Here is a 17458-nt window from a genome sequence, read left to right as displayed (position 1 = left end):
AAAAGGGTTCACATCTAGATCAAGGGAGGTCATTGTGTCACTCTACTCATCACTCATCAGGCCCATAATTGAGTACAATGCCCCATTTGGGATGTATATTACCCAACACCTGCAACAGCTGGAGAGACCTCAAAAGTACCTCACCAAGAGGATGGTGGGCCTCAAACAGTTGCCCTATGCAGCTCGACTAAAGAAACTCCAGCTCTACTCAGTTGCTTAACGCCTACTCAGAGGCAATCTCTGCCTGACGTACAAGGCCATGTCTAACCCAGAACTAATGGACATGCTCCACCTCAAGAAAATCAAATCCATTAGAGCTGCACGCTCCAGGGATTTAAACCTCAGCACAGCTATAAATAGGACATGCTGGAGGGATAGATTCATATCCCAGAGGCTTCCCTCACTCTGGAATAGAGTCCCGGTCCATGTTAGGCAGAGGCCCACGCTGACCCTCTTCAAAAGAAATCTTGATGAGTGGATGGGAAATCGTAAATTCACTCCTGGGATCACTTCTATGGCCCTGCTGGACAGGGGCTCAGGAATCTAGTCTAAAAGGAAGGCAAAAGCCAACATATTCTGGCTAGGCTTATAAATGCCCTAGGGCAGATAGCCTAGTACCTACCTATGAACCTATGAATGCTTTAGATAGGTTGAGGAGAACTGTGGATACTAGGTGTCCTGAATCTTGGGCTTGATTGACAGTTTCTAAGAATGAGAGTAGTGCGGTTATAGTGCTATGGCCTGGGCGAAAGCCATGGTGGGTAGGTGTAAGGAGTTGGTTTTGAGTCAGGAAAGGCATAAGTATATTTATTTATTTTATTTTACATTTGTTGACTGGGATAGTCCGACTGGATGTATGTCCATTTTCAGTGGAGGACCGGGGAGAAAAGCTCCATGGAATAACAAATCATCCTAACATGTCACATGTTACAAATAACAAATATATTATTTACAGAGATTAGATGGGCAGACAATACAAATTACATATAGAATAGTTTCAGTGATTAGAAGAGCAAACATTATAACAAATCATCAGGTAGTGTTATTCAGCTAGAGAATCGGATAAAATTACATAGTAGGCTACCTAGCAGATTTACACATTCCAGAGACAGGTTAACCAGGCTTGATACAGTGACATAGCCAGTTTGTTCCCAGGTAGAGTTTGAGCCAAGTTTTGAACTGACCAAGTGAAGAAAGTAAGGTAATATCAGCTGGTAGAGAGTTCCACGATCTACCTACAGAATTTACGAAGAGTGAGTCACCGACTGAGTTATTAGATTTACATATCTGAATAAGGAGTCTATTGGAGGAGCGCAGAGGTCTAGGATTATTATAGAGGGTGACAAGATATTCAAGTGCAGGGGTATTGTTAGGGTTATATATGATTTTATGGGCCATAACCAATTGGTTATATAGTATTAGACTAGGTAGTTCAAGCCATCCAAGCTGGATTAGATTGATGCAATGATGTGTCCTAAAAGGCAGCCCAGTGGCAAACCTGGCAATGTGGTTATAACAGATTGCGAGTTTGTTCATGACAGTCTTGTTAACATTAGAGAGAAGAGGGGATGCATACAGAAGAGTAAAGAGAAGGTGAGATTGAGCTATGGCAACATTGGCAACTTTGGCTGGGGGGGTTAGGAAGGCTTTTATTCTGTAAAATGATCCTAGTTTTTGTTGATGGTTTTAATCAATTGGTTAACATGTAGGTCGAATTTTAGATTATTATCTATAATGACACCTAATAGTTTGGTGGAGAGGTCAGGGGAGATTATAGTTCCATCATTTGCTTTTATTATAAAGTTAACGGCAGTAGACCTTTTTGTAGGTAATAATAACAGCATTTTAGTTTTTTTAGGATTTAGAATCAGACATCGCTGGGAAAGCCAGTTTTCTATTGTGTTAAAGGTGGTCTGGGTAGCTAACTGTAACTCTATTGGGGGATGTGGCCGAGCAAATCAGGGTAGAGTCATCAGCATATTGGATACAGCTGACTATTGGGATGACAGTACTCATATCGTTGATGAAAATGGAAAATAACAGGCACCCTAGTATAGAGCCTTGTGGTACTCCAAGGGTGTTAGGTAGTAGGTTAGAGAGTTTATTCTGTTAAAGAACAGCCTGCTGTCTGCCACTTAGATAGGATTTAAACCATTGAAGGGCTTTAGGATCTAGACTGAGTGTTTGCAGGGTGTGGATTAATAGTTGGTTGTCAACCATATCGAATGCTTTGGAGAGATCCAAGAAGAGGGCTGAAGAAATATGGTTATTGTTTCAATTATGGTTTATTGTATTGGTAAAGGCTAGTAGGGCTGAGGTAGTACTGTGGTGAGGTCTGAAACCATGCTGGGTATCTGCCATGAGGTGGTTATGGATTAGGTGGTGCATGAACTGTCTCTGAATACATTTTTCCATAATCTTTGCAAGTGGAGAGAGAGAGAGAGTATAGCTATAGGCCTATAGTTGGAGAATTCAGTAGAGCTACCTCCTTTATGGAGTGGGATTACATAGGATATTTTCCAGATAGTGGGAATTTTAGCTTCTTCTATGGTTCGATTGATAAGTATTGATACCGGGTATGCAATAGCATCAGCTGATTTTTGTAGGTATTCAGCAGGAAGTTGGTCAGCCAATAGTGTGGTGGGTTTTAGTTTTTTGATTAGGGTACAGACAAGTAATGTGGCGACAGGTTGAAAAGTAAATCAGAGTAGGTTTCTAGAGGTGGGACTTTCTGGGCCAAAGGAGCTAGGAGGTAGTTGGCTGGCTAGTGCCTGAATAGTCTCGGTAAAGAATCGGTTGAAGCTATTTGAAACATCCTCTGGAGGTTTATCAGTAGTGGCAACTGGGACGGGGGTAGTAGTATGTCCAGGGTGTAGTAGTTTATTCAAGCCTGCCCAAAACTTATGAGGGTTATTTTGATTTTCTGTCTGTAATTTGCAGTAGTATTGCTTTTTGTCTTGTAGTATGAATTTTTTAGTTTTGTTCCTAAGTTGCCTGTATATAATTTGATCTTAGGGGTGTTTAGTTGAATGCCATAAAGCCCAGGCTTTGTTTCTAAGGCTAATTTTGAGTCTAGTCTCTTTTGAAAGCCATGGTGCAGTTTTTGCTTTTGTTCTTTTTGAGCGAATAGGTGCGTGTAAGTCAAGGATCTCAAGGAATTTATTGCTAAAGTACACAACTGCTTCCTCTAAGGGGAGGAGTTTTAAAATAGACCAATTACATGATTTTAGTTCCTGTTGGAATTTGGCTGAGTCAAAGTTTTTGTTATTTCTAACATTTCTTAGAAAGGGTTGTTTGGGATTGATAGCTTTGTGCTTAATTATATATGTGAGATGGTGATCGCTTAGACTATCGGGGAGGGTACCAGAGGTGTACAGATGGGGTTGACTATTGATGAGTACCCAATCAAGTATGCTTTCTTTTTGGTTGGGCTTACCTCCTTTAGTAGGGGTGTTAATGATTTGCATAAATGAGTGTAGGTTAATATGGGTGGTTGGGGTTTCTGATTAACAGGTGGCCCAGTCTATATTGAAGTCTCCGAGAAATAGGGTTTCTTACGATAGTGACTAGATATCCAGTGTAAGGTGTCTTCAAGTGTAGCTATATTGTTACCTGGGGGAATATACATGCAAGATGATATAAATGCATTTACTTTTGTTAAGTTGCAGTTTGATGGCTAGAATCCCTAAATTGTTAATCTGAGGTGGTTGTACTACATCTGTGGTTACATTTAGCTCTGATTTATAGAGTATAGCTACCCCACCCCCTTCCTGGAAGCACGGTCCAGCCTGTGTATGTTATACCCAGGAGGTAGTACTTTATTGTCTGTAGTGGTAGGTTTTAACCAGGTCTCTGACTGACAGAGAATCTCTGGAGTGTGAACAGCAAGGAGTCCATGTAGTTCATGTATCTTGTTATTAATGCTTCTAATAGTAAGATGACAGGTTAGGAGAGAGTTAGATGGCCTGGAAATTGTAGGCTTGTAGCTTAGGTTACAGGTAGAGGGGGAGTATGTGTCTAAGGTGGATGGGCCAGGGTTGGGGTGTATATCTCCACCAAGTAATAGGCTAGGCCTAAGCTTGGAGATACTTTTCAGGAATTTGTCTACACGTTTGTGGCAGAGTTTGATTCTAGTGCTAATTTTCCTAGAGTTGATGTGTAGGAAGTGAGAACAAGATGTTGGATATGTCCTGGTACTGTAAGTATGGTTGAAGGTGGGATGATTGACAACTTGGGTGATACTATGGGCCTTTGGAACTTGAAGTCCTGTGAGAGACTGATTTTCATATAAGGTAAGGAAGTATGGGGCTAATAGGAGGGGTAATAAAAAGCAGTGCAACATTGTTTGGGATGTGGCTTGAGAGGTAAGAAACTGTTATACCTGGAATTGCAGTACCAAAAGATAGTGTGGTTAGGAAACTGTATTGGAAGGGGGTGGGAGGCTGCCAGATGAAAGTTGATAGGTGCTGGTGAGATGTAGGTAGAGGGTTTGGGTGGGAAATAATTATCACAGCAAGAGGTGATAGCAGGTGGGAGAGTGGATAATCAGGTAGAAATGAAGAGGTAGCAGGGGTGGGTGGTAATTGAGGACAGGGAGGGGAGCGCAGTAAGCCCGAGTTGGAGGTGGATATGTTTTTCTAGGATTTTGGAGATTGGTAAGAGCAGAGCAATGAGGCTGAAGTTTGAGATGTTGGTGTTTTTGCCTCCTTTGTGAAGAGGACGAATATAAGATGAACGCCAGAGTTTGGGTACATATGATTCCTTTATAGATCTGTTGATAAAGATGCTGATTGGGAGTGCTATACCATCAGCAGCACATTTTAGGAAGGAAGAGGGAATATTATCTGGAGCACTGGAGCAAGGTTTAAGTTTGGATAGAAGTCTTTTTATAACATTAGTAGAGACATGTTTGAGCTCAAACATAAGGGGAACGTTATTAGGGGACTTAGAGAGGAATGAGGGGCAGGTGAATTATTGTTAGGAAAAGTCTAGGTCAGGTCAGAAATAGTTTCAATAAAAAATGAATTAAATTGGAAGCCTAATTTGAGGCCAGATATACTTGGGTCAGGACAGAGGTTATTCTTGGAGCCTGGATTGAGAAGTGAGTTTATGGATTTCCAGAACTGTTTGGGGGTTTTATTATTATTGGACTGGAACTTAATATAGTAGGATTTTTTTGTCCTGAGGGATTCGTTGTTTTGTAAGGTTACGCAGTTGTGTGTATTGGAGCAGGGTTTTGGGCAGTTTGTTGTTTTAGTAAAGCTTCCAGGATTTGTCCCTTTGATGCATAATTTGTTTTGTTTCTTTGGATAGCCAAGGAGCAATATTAATTTTTATCCTTTTTCTTAGAGGGGCTAGGGAGTTTAGAGTGTTTAGGAAGACAGAGTTGAAGTGGTCTATAGCTTTGTCGAGAGGAAGGGTATTAAGAATTTGCCAGTTCATTTGTTTGAGAATATTTAAGAAAGTTGTGGGGTTGAAGCTGCTAAGGTTGCAAGTGAGAATGTATTGATGCTGATGTGGGGTAGAGCTAGTTGAATGATGAATGAAAGCTGGGAGGTGGTCGCTAATGGTGTCTGGAATGGTACCAGAGTAGGTTATTTTATTTGGATGGGTGACTAGAATCCAGTCTATAATGGATCCTAGGGGATTTGTTTTGTTGGGTCAGGTGATGGAGAGGATTACTTGAGTAAAGTTATAGAGGTTAATGGATAGGGAGGGAGAGGGACTATTTATTTTATTCCAGTCAATATTTACTTCGCTTATAATGTATGTTTCATAGTTAATTCCAGTTGAGGCCCATAAGAGAATATCTTCGAGGGTAGATATGTTGTTACCAGGTTAGATATATAGGGTAATGATGCAAATGTTCTTGTGTTTATTCATTTTTAGTAGACCAACTGTTAGTTCAGTATTATTGAATTGAGGGATTGGAATTTTGAGGGGAATTAAGGTAAGAAGGTTAGAGTAGATTAGGGCAGTGCCACCGACTTTTTTATTTAATCGATCATTTCTGAGAGAGAGAAATCCTGTAGGCAGGATTTCAGAGTCAGAGATATGGGGTTTGAGCCAGGTTTCGGAGATGGCTTAGATGTCGGTTTGGTTATGGCTTAGCCATGCTTGAAATTGGTGTACTTTATTGTTGAGACTCTGGACATTGATTGTAAAGAATTTAAGAGTATTGTGGGGGGAGGAAGGGGAAGAAGGAGATGGGGGAAGGTGTTGTTTGTAAGGGAATTAGGGCCAGGGTTGGGATGAATGTCTCCAGCTAAGACTAGGTTATTTAAGGAAATAACCTTTGGCCATTTGGGTTTACATTGTAAGAGTTTGGGTAGATTGAACATTAGTTTAGGTGTAAGTATTTTAGCTGTGGTGGAGATGATTTTAGGATAGAATAGGTGCAGCAGGTTAGGCTGAATAAGGGAAGAGGAGATGGAATTGAAATGAGTGTATGATTGAGGGTGAAGGGGGGTATGTGTGGTAGTTTGAGTTGAAGGTTGGCTAGGAGGTGCATTGGAGGAATATGAGCTTGCATAGCATAGGGGAATTAGGAATACAAGGAGGAAGCAGGGGGCCTGGAGGCTGTGGGGAATTAAGGGGAGCATATCTAGACAAAGATAGTTTAATGGGTATAATTCTGGGGGAGGGAACAGGCTAAGAAGTAAGAGGTGGTAGAGAAAGAGGTAAAGTTTATCTTAGAATAAAAAGAAAAGAGGAGGGGACTTTAAATGGTGAGGTGTTAGAGATTGTGATGTGTTTAGGTGGGAGGGTGAAAGACAGTGGAGTAAAGGTAGGCATGCTGGGGGCAGGTGGGATATGGGGGCAGGGTAGGGGAGTGGAGTGAGCCCGCAGGGTGAACAGAGCGGGTAGAGCCAAGGAGGAGGAGAAAGAAGACAGCAGAAAGTATATCAGTGAAGGAGAGAACAGATCAGAGGTAAGGAGACTACTGGATAGGCACTAAGTATGTGAGTTGAAGGAAGCAGAGGGTTCACTATAGCTAGAGGCTGTACAGGGCAGTGATAGATTAATAGAATATTGGCCAAATCTAGGGCTAGAAACAGGGCAGAGTTAGTTTAACAGTAGTGCTAGCATGCATTGAGGTGTGTATATAAGCAGGACAATGCCACCTAGTGGCCAGACCAGTTATTACAAAGGTAGATCTCGGGCACTCAGGGGAAATGGGAAGAAGCCAGGAAGGTAAAGAGGGAAGATTAAATCCATGGTAGGTTGCTAGCTATTGCTCACCGGGTTGGTATACAAGAGGGCAGTTGTATTGTAAAGTCTAATTTACAATAGGGTACATACACTTGATATTAGCTCTTGGGGAGGCAAAGGTGTAATAGGAGCACAGCAGGAGTCCTTTTATGATGTCTGTTCAAGGGCTGGAAGCCAGGGATTCCAAGCAGGGGACTGGGAGGCACCTGGGGTGGTAATGATGCAGCGGGAGTAAATTGTAAGGAAAAGGAATAAATAAGCAGTTGCAAATCTTAAATACAAAACTTCAGCAAAAAGAAGAGGGGTGGGGAAAAAAGAACAAGTAGGAAAGAAGTAGTGAGTTGTCTAGAGAGGAGGTTAGATGGAATGGAGTATGCAGGAGGGAAAGTAGCAGTGCAAACAACTAACCATAAGTATTGCAACACAGTTCTTACCTACATCCCATTAGGAGCAAACAGAGAAACAGCAGAAGACAAAAAAACATCTAGGGAATCATTAAGGCAGAATAGCTCAGACTTATAATAAAACAAAGATGCAGGCTCTAGTAAATATGTAGCAGTCACAAAAAACATCTATGGAACTATTGAATCTGAGCAGCACAGACTTATACTAAAACAAATAAGCAGGCTCTAGTAAATATGCAGCAGTTACGAGGCAGGAAACAACAATGCAGACAAGAGTCTGCTCACAGTATTGACATGTAGTTAGACATTGTGTACTTAAGCATTCACATTCACTGACAAAAAACTTATGTAGTTATCTGGAACAGGCTGTGAGTTTACCCTAGCATTATGAGGAGGTAAAGCCTCCTTATGTAGTTATCTAGAACAGGCTGTGAGTCTACCCTTGCATTATGAGGAGGCAAAGCCACTAGAAAAAAAGGAATACGGCTAAAAAAATACACTTGTGACATCAGAAACCAAGTGTAGACACTTATGTAGTGCTGGCAGTTGTAATTTGCATTTATATGAATTACGAACAGCAAATACGGGCAGAAAGCCACTCTGAATATCCTGCAGCTCAGGAATTAAGTCTGGGTGCAAAAGCTTAATACAAAAGCCGTATTGGTGTTCCGAATAAACATTCAGAGGTATCTAAATTAGGTAAAAACAGCAGCTAAAGTGACCAGCTACTCAGAAGCATTTATTTGAATTACATATGGCAAATATGGCCAGAAAGCCACTCTGTATGTCCTGCAGTTCAGGAACTAATTCTAGGCACAAAAGCTTAGTATAAATGCCATATTTGCATTTCTAGTAAACATTCAAAGGTATCTACTTTAGTTAAAACAGCAGCTAAAGCCGACCAGCTACTCGGAAACCAGGTCTACTCACACATGCCGTTTTGGTGTTCTTAGTGTACAATTAGTAATACCTAATTCTGGGTGAAACAGCAGTTAAAACCGTTTCCAATACATGAAGCAGGAAAACAATGGCAAAAACCACATCAGTGACATAATCACTGACAATGTAGTCCAATAGCAGGTAGAACAAATAGTTTAAGCCATGTCTGACACCTAAGATTCAGGAACCTGGTCTGACTCGTTCACAATTTAGGTATAACAACAGTTAAAGCTGCTACAGAAGCATGAACACAGGTAGTACCAGTTAAGCCATTTCAAGTACCCAATAAGCCAGGAATTGGGTCTAGAATGGCTCAAAGTGCAGGTATAGCAGCAGTTACAGCCACTTCTGTTGCATGAACACAAGGCGGAGATGAATTAGTTGCAGGGGAAATAGTGGGAAAGCCGCTTCAAGTACAAAATGCACAGGAGCAAGTTTAGGCACTTTAACCAGATACTAACAGTCACTGAAAAGCGTTAAATCAGAGGAGTCGCATTTTGACTCACAAATAGAAGAGGGTACACTGATCAGGATAACATTAATGGTGAAAGCTAGTTAACAGCTCAAGCAGGAAAGCCAGTAATAACCCTATGCAAATACAAGACCCGAGCCACGTGCAGTGATTAAAGACTCAGCAACACGCCACAAATGTTTCAATGGGGCAGAAAGCATAACAGAGGCACGTAAAAAGGTTAAATAATTACACAGAGCTATGCAGTTCTAATTTGTTTGAAACCTCACAAAAGCACAAAACACAACATTCACAGTTATTAGTCAGTGCGAACACTCACCCTTAAGTGGAGCCAGCAACCTACACAGTACAGGACTGTAGGGGATAGGAAGGGTATTTAAAAATGGCTCCACGAGTCCGAGCAGTCTAATATAGATTTGGGGGTGGAGAGTAGGTAAGATGAAGGGGGAGGGATTGAGGCAAGAGCACGAGAGTAGAGTCTGAGTAGGATGAGAAGTGCCAGAGATTAAGGGTAGGATAAGAGTAAGGGGGAATGAAGGGGTAAGAGGCAGAGAGAGAAATGGAAAGGCTTAGGGGCCAAGGAGGAGGAGAAAGAAGACAGTAAAAAGTGTATCAGTGAAGGAGAGAGCAGATCTGAGGTAAGGAGACTACTGGGTAGGCACTAAGTATGTGAGTTGATGGAAGCAGATGGTCCACTATAGCTAGAGGCTGTACAGGGCAGTGATAGATTAATAGAATATTGGCCAAATCTAGGGCTAGGAACAGGGCAGAGTTAGGTTAACAGTAGTGTAAGTTGCATTGAGGTGTAGATAGAAGCAGGACAATGCCACCTAGTGGCCAGATCAGGTAATTACAAAGGTAGATCTCAGGCACTCAGGGGAAATGGGAAGAAGCCAAATAGATAAAGAGGGAAGATTAAATCTATTAATCTGTTAATCTATTAAAGTAAGAAAACATTTTGTACTTTTTTTTTCAAGTTGTTTCAAACCCAAGGTCAGAATATGATATTATTATATTAACTGCATGTTTTATAAATGATGTTAATACTTTTCAGTCCTTGGAGCTTTTTGACTTTCTAGTTGGCTTTCTCATCTTCAAAACACAACATTTGGGAAACATTTGCTGTTTGTACTTCTGATGCCCTTTCATTAGAACTGCTACTGACAAATCCCCATTAAACTGCCTGTCAGGATGTTCACAACTCAGATGAACTCTATTTTGTTCATCTACTGCTACTTCTGGAAATGCCTCTCAGAACATCTTATTATCTGTTTAGAAATATCACCCTTAATTGGAGGCACCACAAATATACTTCCAGTTTTCATCATGGTCAGTATAAGATTTTCATTTTGAACAAATGCCTTTTTTTCCTCAACAACTTTAAATCCCCAGTACAAACACTACAAGACTAAGGTTGTTTACACTGATTTACAACCACTCTTGATTGCTTTTCTGTGGATCCTTGCAGTGTTATCACTCTGTGCCGCTCTATTTAAAGACAAGTGCCTTGCTTTCTAATCATGAATGATTTTATGCTGGATTGTATAACAATTGTTTATATTTAATAATTATTTAGATTTATACTATTATCTAGATATTTATATATGTATTTTTACTTTTATTTATTGGTATTACATATACATAGTTTTTGACAAGAAGGTTTTATTACATTTACAAATTAACAAGTTTGCACAAGTCCTGGCTGTTTATGTTCATTTTTGCTGATTGTACCTTTAAGAATTTTTAGCTGCGTAGGTAATAATTTGTTTAATTGTTTAATTGTTCAATTATCTAATTTACATAAGGATTTAAAAAGAGGTTCAACACAAGGATTGTCAGTACTCTGAAGATGCCCTGATGTGTGTGGGTGAAAGCGCTTAGTACAATTTTGGTTAAATAAATAAATAAATCGGTGGTCTGCAGTTGTTCCTGGTTCGCCTTTTTTGTTTTACTAGTTCTGGAAGTTTGTTTATAGTTATATTTTTGCCTGGATTAATTTTCTTTCTTTCAGTGCCTCTGAGCTCAAGTCACAAAGCCAGAGTACAAATGAAGATAAAAGAAGTCCACTCTGCTCTATAACCTCTGATCTATGACCTATCACTTTATGAGTTGGCAAGACTTGAATCTTGCATGGGAATATTCCTATAATTTAGCAAAGCCACTCCACAGGCACTGTTAATGTTCTGAGCTTTTTTTATCTGATTTTTTTCCAAAGTTTAACTTTCCTCTTGCTTTTGATATTTACCTGTGGATACTATTTGCACAATCTACAACAGAAAAATCCTTCACCAAACTGTCTTGTTCTATTAAGAATATCATTCCAGATAATATATAAGGAACATTGACTAGCTACCTACTTTTAAGTTACAACTTAAGCTCCACCTTATGAATGAAAATAAATGGTAGTGTACTTTAGAAAATGGATAATTCTGCTGTCACAAACCTATGGTGCAACTCCATTACTTAAAGGCAGAATGCTTCTCTTCTTTATGGTAAGTCTATGATTACTGCTGATAAATTCCATATATGCAATAAATATTGCATTCTCTTTTATTACATTGTACAAAACTGCTTATCATGTTAATGCTATCTGCCTGCACAAAGTGTGTGTTTTGTTCAAATGCATTGTTTATCTAATGGATTTTGTGTATTCTGTCTCATTACATGTTTTGTATTGTTTTGTGGCTTTGCCATTGGGTCCTATTCCTAGCTGAAAAGGTTATACAGACCTGTCTCCTTACCTGGTCAGAAAGCAAACAAATAATAAACAAATAAATAAAAAGACCAAATGCTAAAATTTGTCTGTGTTTTGAAGATGTCTTAAATTCCATACATATAAAGTGCAGCTCCTCTCCTGATACAACCTTGTATAAAAATAGCTTTTGTTTAAAAAGTTGAGAGGTAAGGGGGATTGTTTAGCTAAAGATGCCTTAGGGCAAATAACAGTTTATCTCTGATAAGGGAAGAATCAGTTCCAATGTGCCAGGTAGGATTTTTGATACTAGGCTTTCACCTGTAGTGGAAATGTGTTTTCAAATCCTATTATTACTTAAAAAGTAATTTTATAATGCATTTGAGTGGTCAGAGTTTCATGCTCTGTTTCACAGAATAAGTTGGTACAGCTAGTTTATCAATAATTGTATTGTGTTGGTTATTATTGCTGATGGTTTTGTAACCTTTGACTGAATTCTTTATAACAATTGCAGTCATTATTTTTCTGTCTTTCACTGCTTCAGACAGCAGAAAGGCTAGGCAGCCTCTATTTGTAATAGTATAAATTCCAAGACCAGGGACTATTAGATCTAGAGAAATTAATGGGCAGTGACACCTGATGTTTTAATTCAGCTATTCTAGTATCATTGAATGCATCTTTTATATAAAACTATTTGTTTAAAGTAATGTTCCTTCTTTCAAGCATCTTCTGAAAGACCACCTATGAAACTCTTGGCACCGCTCATGTTATACCCCCATTTGAACATCAATCTCATCTACTTTTCTACTTTTTTTCCAGATTCTCTACCCATCACCACTTCCTCATCTTTACCTGGCTATCCTACCTTCTCTAACACTTTACATAACCTCTTCCAATCAACTCCTCCCCATTTATGCTAATCTAGCCTAATATCTCTCTTCCCCTTTATAGTTGCAATTAACACAACACAAGACTTGTACTTATTACTACTGCAAATTGCCAAAAGAATGCTCTTCAGAACTGTATATAGGATGCATCTTTTTTTTTCTTGTTGTTCTCTTTGTAACATATTTTGGTATATCACTATGTCTTACAATATTGGTTATTTTCAACATTTTTTTTCATGTAATGTCTTTGAAAAAAACATTTATTCTGTTAAATGAAGCTTTTATCCCTGGGCCTACCCTGAAAAATAGGCTCTTGTGACCCAGTCAGACTTTCCCAGTAAACAAATGTCAATAAATAAATAAATACATTTTTTTTGTGATCTGCACAGTAGAGCTGAAATGTGAGTTTCCTAAAATCTTTAATAACTATACATGCTTACATATGTACTATGTTACTTGTCTTAGATGCAACTCTAGTGTTTCTGCAAGGTTAAATGTGTCTTCGTATATTGTTTTACTAAACATGCACTGGACTGTATTACACATTTGTTATTTTAGATAAAGCTTATCTAAGACAAACTGTTTAAAACATTAAGAACATTTAATGCAAAAATAAAATGTTTATAATTTCTTAGAAAAAATATGAAAATTCAGTTAAAAGAAAAAAAGAAAGAAAAAAATCAGGTGATATTACATATATAAAGTAAGCCAGGTTAAGGCTAGATTAGAGGTACCAAATATATGGCTAGCAGGTGTTAGCTAGCAGATTCAGTCAGTCAGTGTTCAGATGAATGTACGAATCATGTATGTATAAATCCTGTGACACTACAGGTAGTAGTGTGGATGTCTTCATTGTGGTGAGGTCAGGTATGAATGAAGTGTGATTGCAAGTTAAAATTTCCAGTTTTAAATGGCATCAGACTAAAATGTCATGCTTATGCATTTTGAAAAGAATTCAATCTGCAGTGATAATGTTGCTGCATCTGTCAGAGCAACACTGCTGTCATTTAAAATAAGTTTCCACTTAGTAATGCTGAAAAATGTATACCTATCTCAGCATGTCTTACTATGAGACAGTTCCCTTGCGTTCTCTTGTGTAAAAATAGTATACATGTATGTGCATATATTCAAGTATAAATGGGTGTGGCAGTAGTGGCTAAGTCAGGAAACACACATATCTTAAGTCAAGGCACTAGACGTGTTACTCATAATACTTCAAATTATTGATAAGACTTCTAAGTACAATTATAAAACAAAAAGTTAATATAGATAAGCATTGCTGTATATCCTGAGACACAGCATTGTTAGGTGAATTTGAAACAGATACATGTCTGTCTTGTCACTGATGCAAGAATGTCATGTCAAAGGTAAAATTATGACTTGTCAATGATTTTTTAGAACCATCCTTAAAGTTTTGGTGTAATCCATATACTGTAGGCTAAATGATCAATACAACATGTGAAATAATCATTCCTACAGGTTATATGATGCTTTACATTTGTTATGTACTATTTAATAATGTTTTTCTGTATTATATTCTTTATTGTAAAAGTTGTATGTATGTCAAGAGAACAGCAAAATAATTCACCATTTTTATTTCCTAACTATACCTGTCAACCTGGCATCATAAAAAATCTGGACAAAGGCCCATGAAAAATAGGTACAATTGGCCAGAAATCTGTATGCTGATTAACATAAAATTTAGATACATAATTATGTAACACCACCCACTCCACTGCAATAATAGGATACCAACTTTTAAATGCAAACTGAAGAACAGGCAAAATATGAGTGCTGTCTCCATTCCAACATGATCTGCAAGCTTGCTGTCTCCTACCATCTGACTCTCATGGCTGAAGAACAGATGAACCAACAACAATACCCGGACAGGAATGAATGGACTGCAGAGCTTTCGCCTAGTCCAAGGATTCTTGGCTCCCATCTTGTGAAACAGAACAAATGGGTCCAGTAAAGGAACTACTGGGTAAGGTTCTGGGGAAAGCAAAAAAGAAAAAGTTTAATTAATGCCGCGTATTATTTAAAAAATTGTGGAAAAGTTGATGAAAACTGCAAAATCTGCAAAACAAAATTGTAGATACAGTTTTCAGTGGCACCATAGAAGTTTCAGCATCTTCTTCTGAGTGGAGTCATGTGCACCATTACTCATTCAATGTTTTTATTTTACCTTTGTTACTACTCCTGGACTTTGTCGCCTTCAATATTGCATCACATCAAAGACTTGCCAAAGATTAACCAGTCAGTTTCCATAGACCCTCTTAAGTCTATCCTGGTTATCCAGGAAAATAATTCCACCATCCTTATCTATCACCACATTCTTGTTAAGAAGCCAGCCTTTCTTAGGTTCTTATGTCCTTTCGGTTTCTAGAAATTCCACACTTTTTCCATCAGCAACCATTCCACAATTTTTCTTGCAACTACATTCTGACTTAAACCTCTGTCTTGTATTGATTCTTGGGAGGAGGAAACACATAAACTCCTTTGGGTCTTCAGGTGCCTTTCTCTCCTTCAATGACTAGTTAGGATGTTACTTATTTGTGTTGCCAGTTCTTTCCTTAGGTGGCATAAAAGTAAAAGTATAAATTAGATATCTTAATCATGTCTTTATACTGTAGTGCTTGTGTCAGAAGAGTTATTGCATTTTCTCTCCTACTCAAGCAGTTGAGATCAATAAAACAGAATGTCAGCATTTCAGCTTCTGTTAATATCCTAAGAAAATATTTTTAAAAACTGCAGCACATCACACAAACATTAAAACATATATAATTTTAACACATCTGGAAAAAGACTACGGTTAAGTTCTGAGTCAAACACAATGTGGACTCAAACATTTTTCCAGTAACAATAAATCATAATACTAAAGTTGTGGTACGTGTCTAACGATATTTTTAGAATATTCAATTTCATATATTTAAGTATCGACTATTTTTTGTCTTGAGACAGTTATCATAAAATCTGAAAAAGATAGCTGGCTAATCCTAACAGAATAAAAGGTGTTGCTTTTTTAAGACAAACATGGATGCACCTGCTGTTTCTCCATCCCTCCCTAAACAATATACTTCACAATGGATGGCTTATAGTCTAATAAATGAAAAGAATAATTCAAACTCAGCCCATTAAGCAAATACACATAACTTTCAGTGAAGGGCAAAGTCCCACCACACACTACATTTTTATTGAAAAGGGCTTGATACATCTTCTGAGTATTTTAGCCAACCAACATGTTCTGAGTGTTCTTTGCTGTCCGCGCAACTCCAAGTCATCTCTCTCTTCACTATTATAACATTCTTGTGACCTTAATTTGAACTAAAGATTCTTGTGTCTGATCAAACATAAACTATCAATGATTCACATCACTGATCTCTGCCCCTCTTCTATATTCTTAAAATTAATTCTAATGCTCAAAATATTGTTGTAAAGGTCTCTTTGCTGATTGTTATATATATTTTTTTCAAATGATGCAGCACCTGAGGAGAACAGGATTTGATCTCTGTGAATGATAGAGGAGGAGGAAAGCTCCTTTTTAAAGCAAAATGAAATATATAAAAACGGTTTCCTTTTTTATTTACATAAAGTTTGTATCTTCTTATCAATAATTTCAGGAACTAGCAAGCATCTCATGGTCTGTTCCACAGAGGCCAAACTATATACATAAAGTTGTACTTTCCTTGCAGACTGTTAACAAATTTACTCACTAGGGTGCACGTTATCTTGTTAACAAACCACACCAGTTCGGTGTCTCTTAATTACAATAGCCCACCTCTCAATGCCTTCAGTAAAGTAGGTCTCCAATTTTTAAGCTAGAGATGACCTGTTTTGCTCATACATGAAAGGTTAACTGCCACACACACATAAGTGCACCGCAAAAAAAGCCAAGCCTGAACTATATCGCTCAACCTCTTATCTCAAGATATCTGCACAAAACCATAAATATCGAGGGGAGAAAGGCCCAAAAATAGGAACAATTTTAAAATATGGTTCTTATAAACTTAGAAAGTTGATCGCAGTTTTTGCATTAGCATGAATTTTCTAAAGACTATAATGTCTGACATTCAAATGTTTAAATTTATTTTCCAACTTCAGTACTCAATGATCTCACAAAAAGCCAAACATTTTATGAGAAGTATGCAAAAATCAGGAAGTTCTGGGAAAATCTGGACAATTAAAAGTTATGGCCGGAACATGGCATTCAGAATATTCTGCCTAGACTGCACAAAACAAATATGCAACTGTTTTCACTTCTATATGTTTTACAACCATCTCTTCACACACAGGACAGCCTTCTACACCTTCTTCTAATATATTTGCATTATGACTTTGTCATGAAAGGAGATACTGCCAGCCCAGCTATCTGTTGTAAATAATCATGTCATTTGTGAATACCAGCATGACTCATATGACTGTGTTACAAATGTATTAGAAGTGTATGTCATATGAGATGGTTTGTCCAGACATGTGTGCCTAAGAGGTATTTTACAAAGTATGGAGGTTAAAAATGTAACCACCGTGTAACCTACTGGATTAGAACAGAAATGTATCTGCACTATTGTAACTGTTTAAATGTATATATTTTAACAATGAAAACTGGAACACAAGAAGTTAACTTCAGAAAAATAGTTGAAATTAATTTACTTTATGGTTGGGCCATAAAATATGTTATCTTTCAGTTTCAGTGCAACAGGATACATAATGTCTGCACTAGAGAAGTTTTTTATATTGTCTTTTAATGTGTAGGAATGTAAATTATTTTATGACTACCACCATTTGCCAAAAGATCTGAGGTCTATGTATTTTCACAGGTAGATGCTAAATGCTACCAGCTGGCATCAGTTGT

The sequence above is a fragment of the Protopterus annectens genome, chromosome 6.part0, assembly GCF_019279795.1.
Source record: "Protopterus annectens isolate FY-2018-M chromosome 6.part0, PAN1.0, whole genome shotgun sequence".
Lineage (NCBI taxonomy): Eukaryota > Metazoa > Chordata > Ceratodontiformes > Protopteridae > Protopterus > Protopterus annectens.
The sequence above is the reverse complement of the archived record's forward strand: the minus strand, read 5'-3'. Positions refer to the sequence as shown.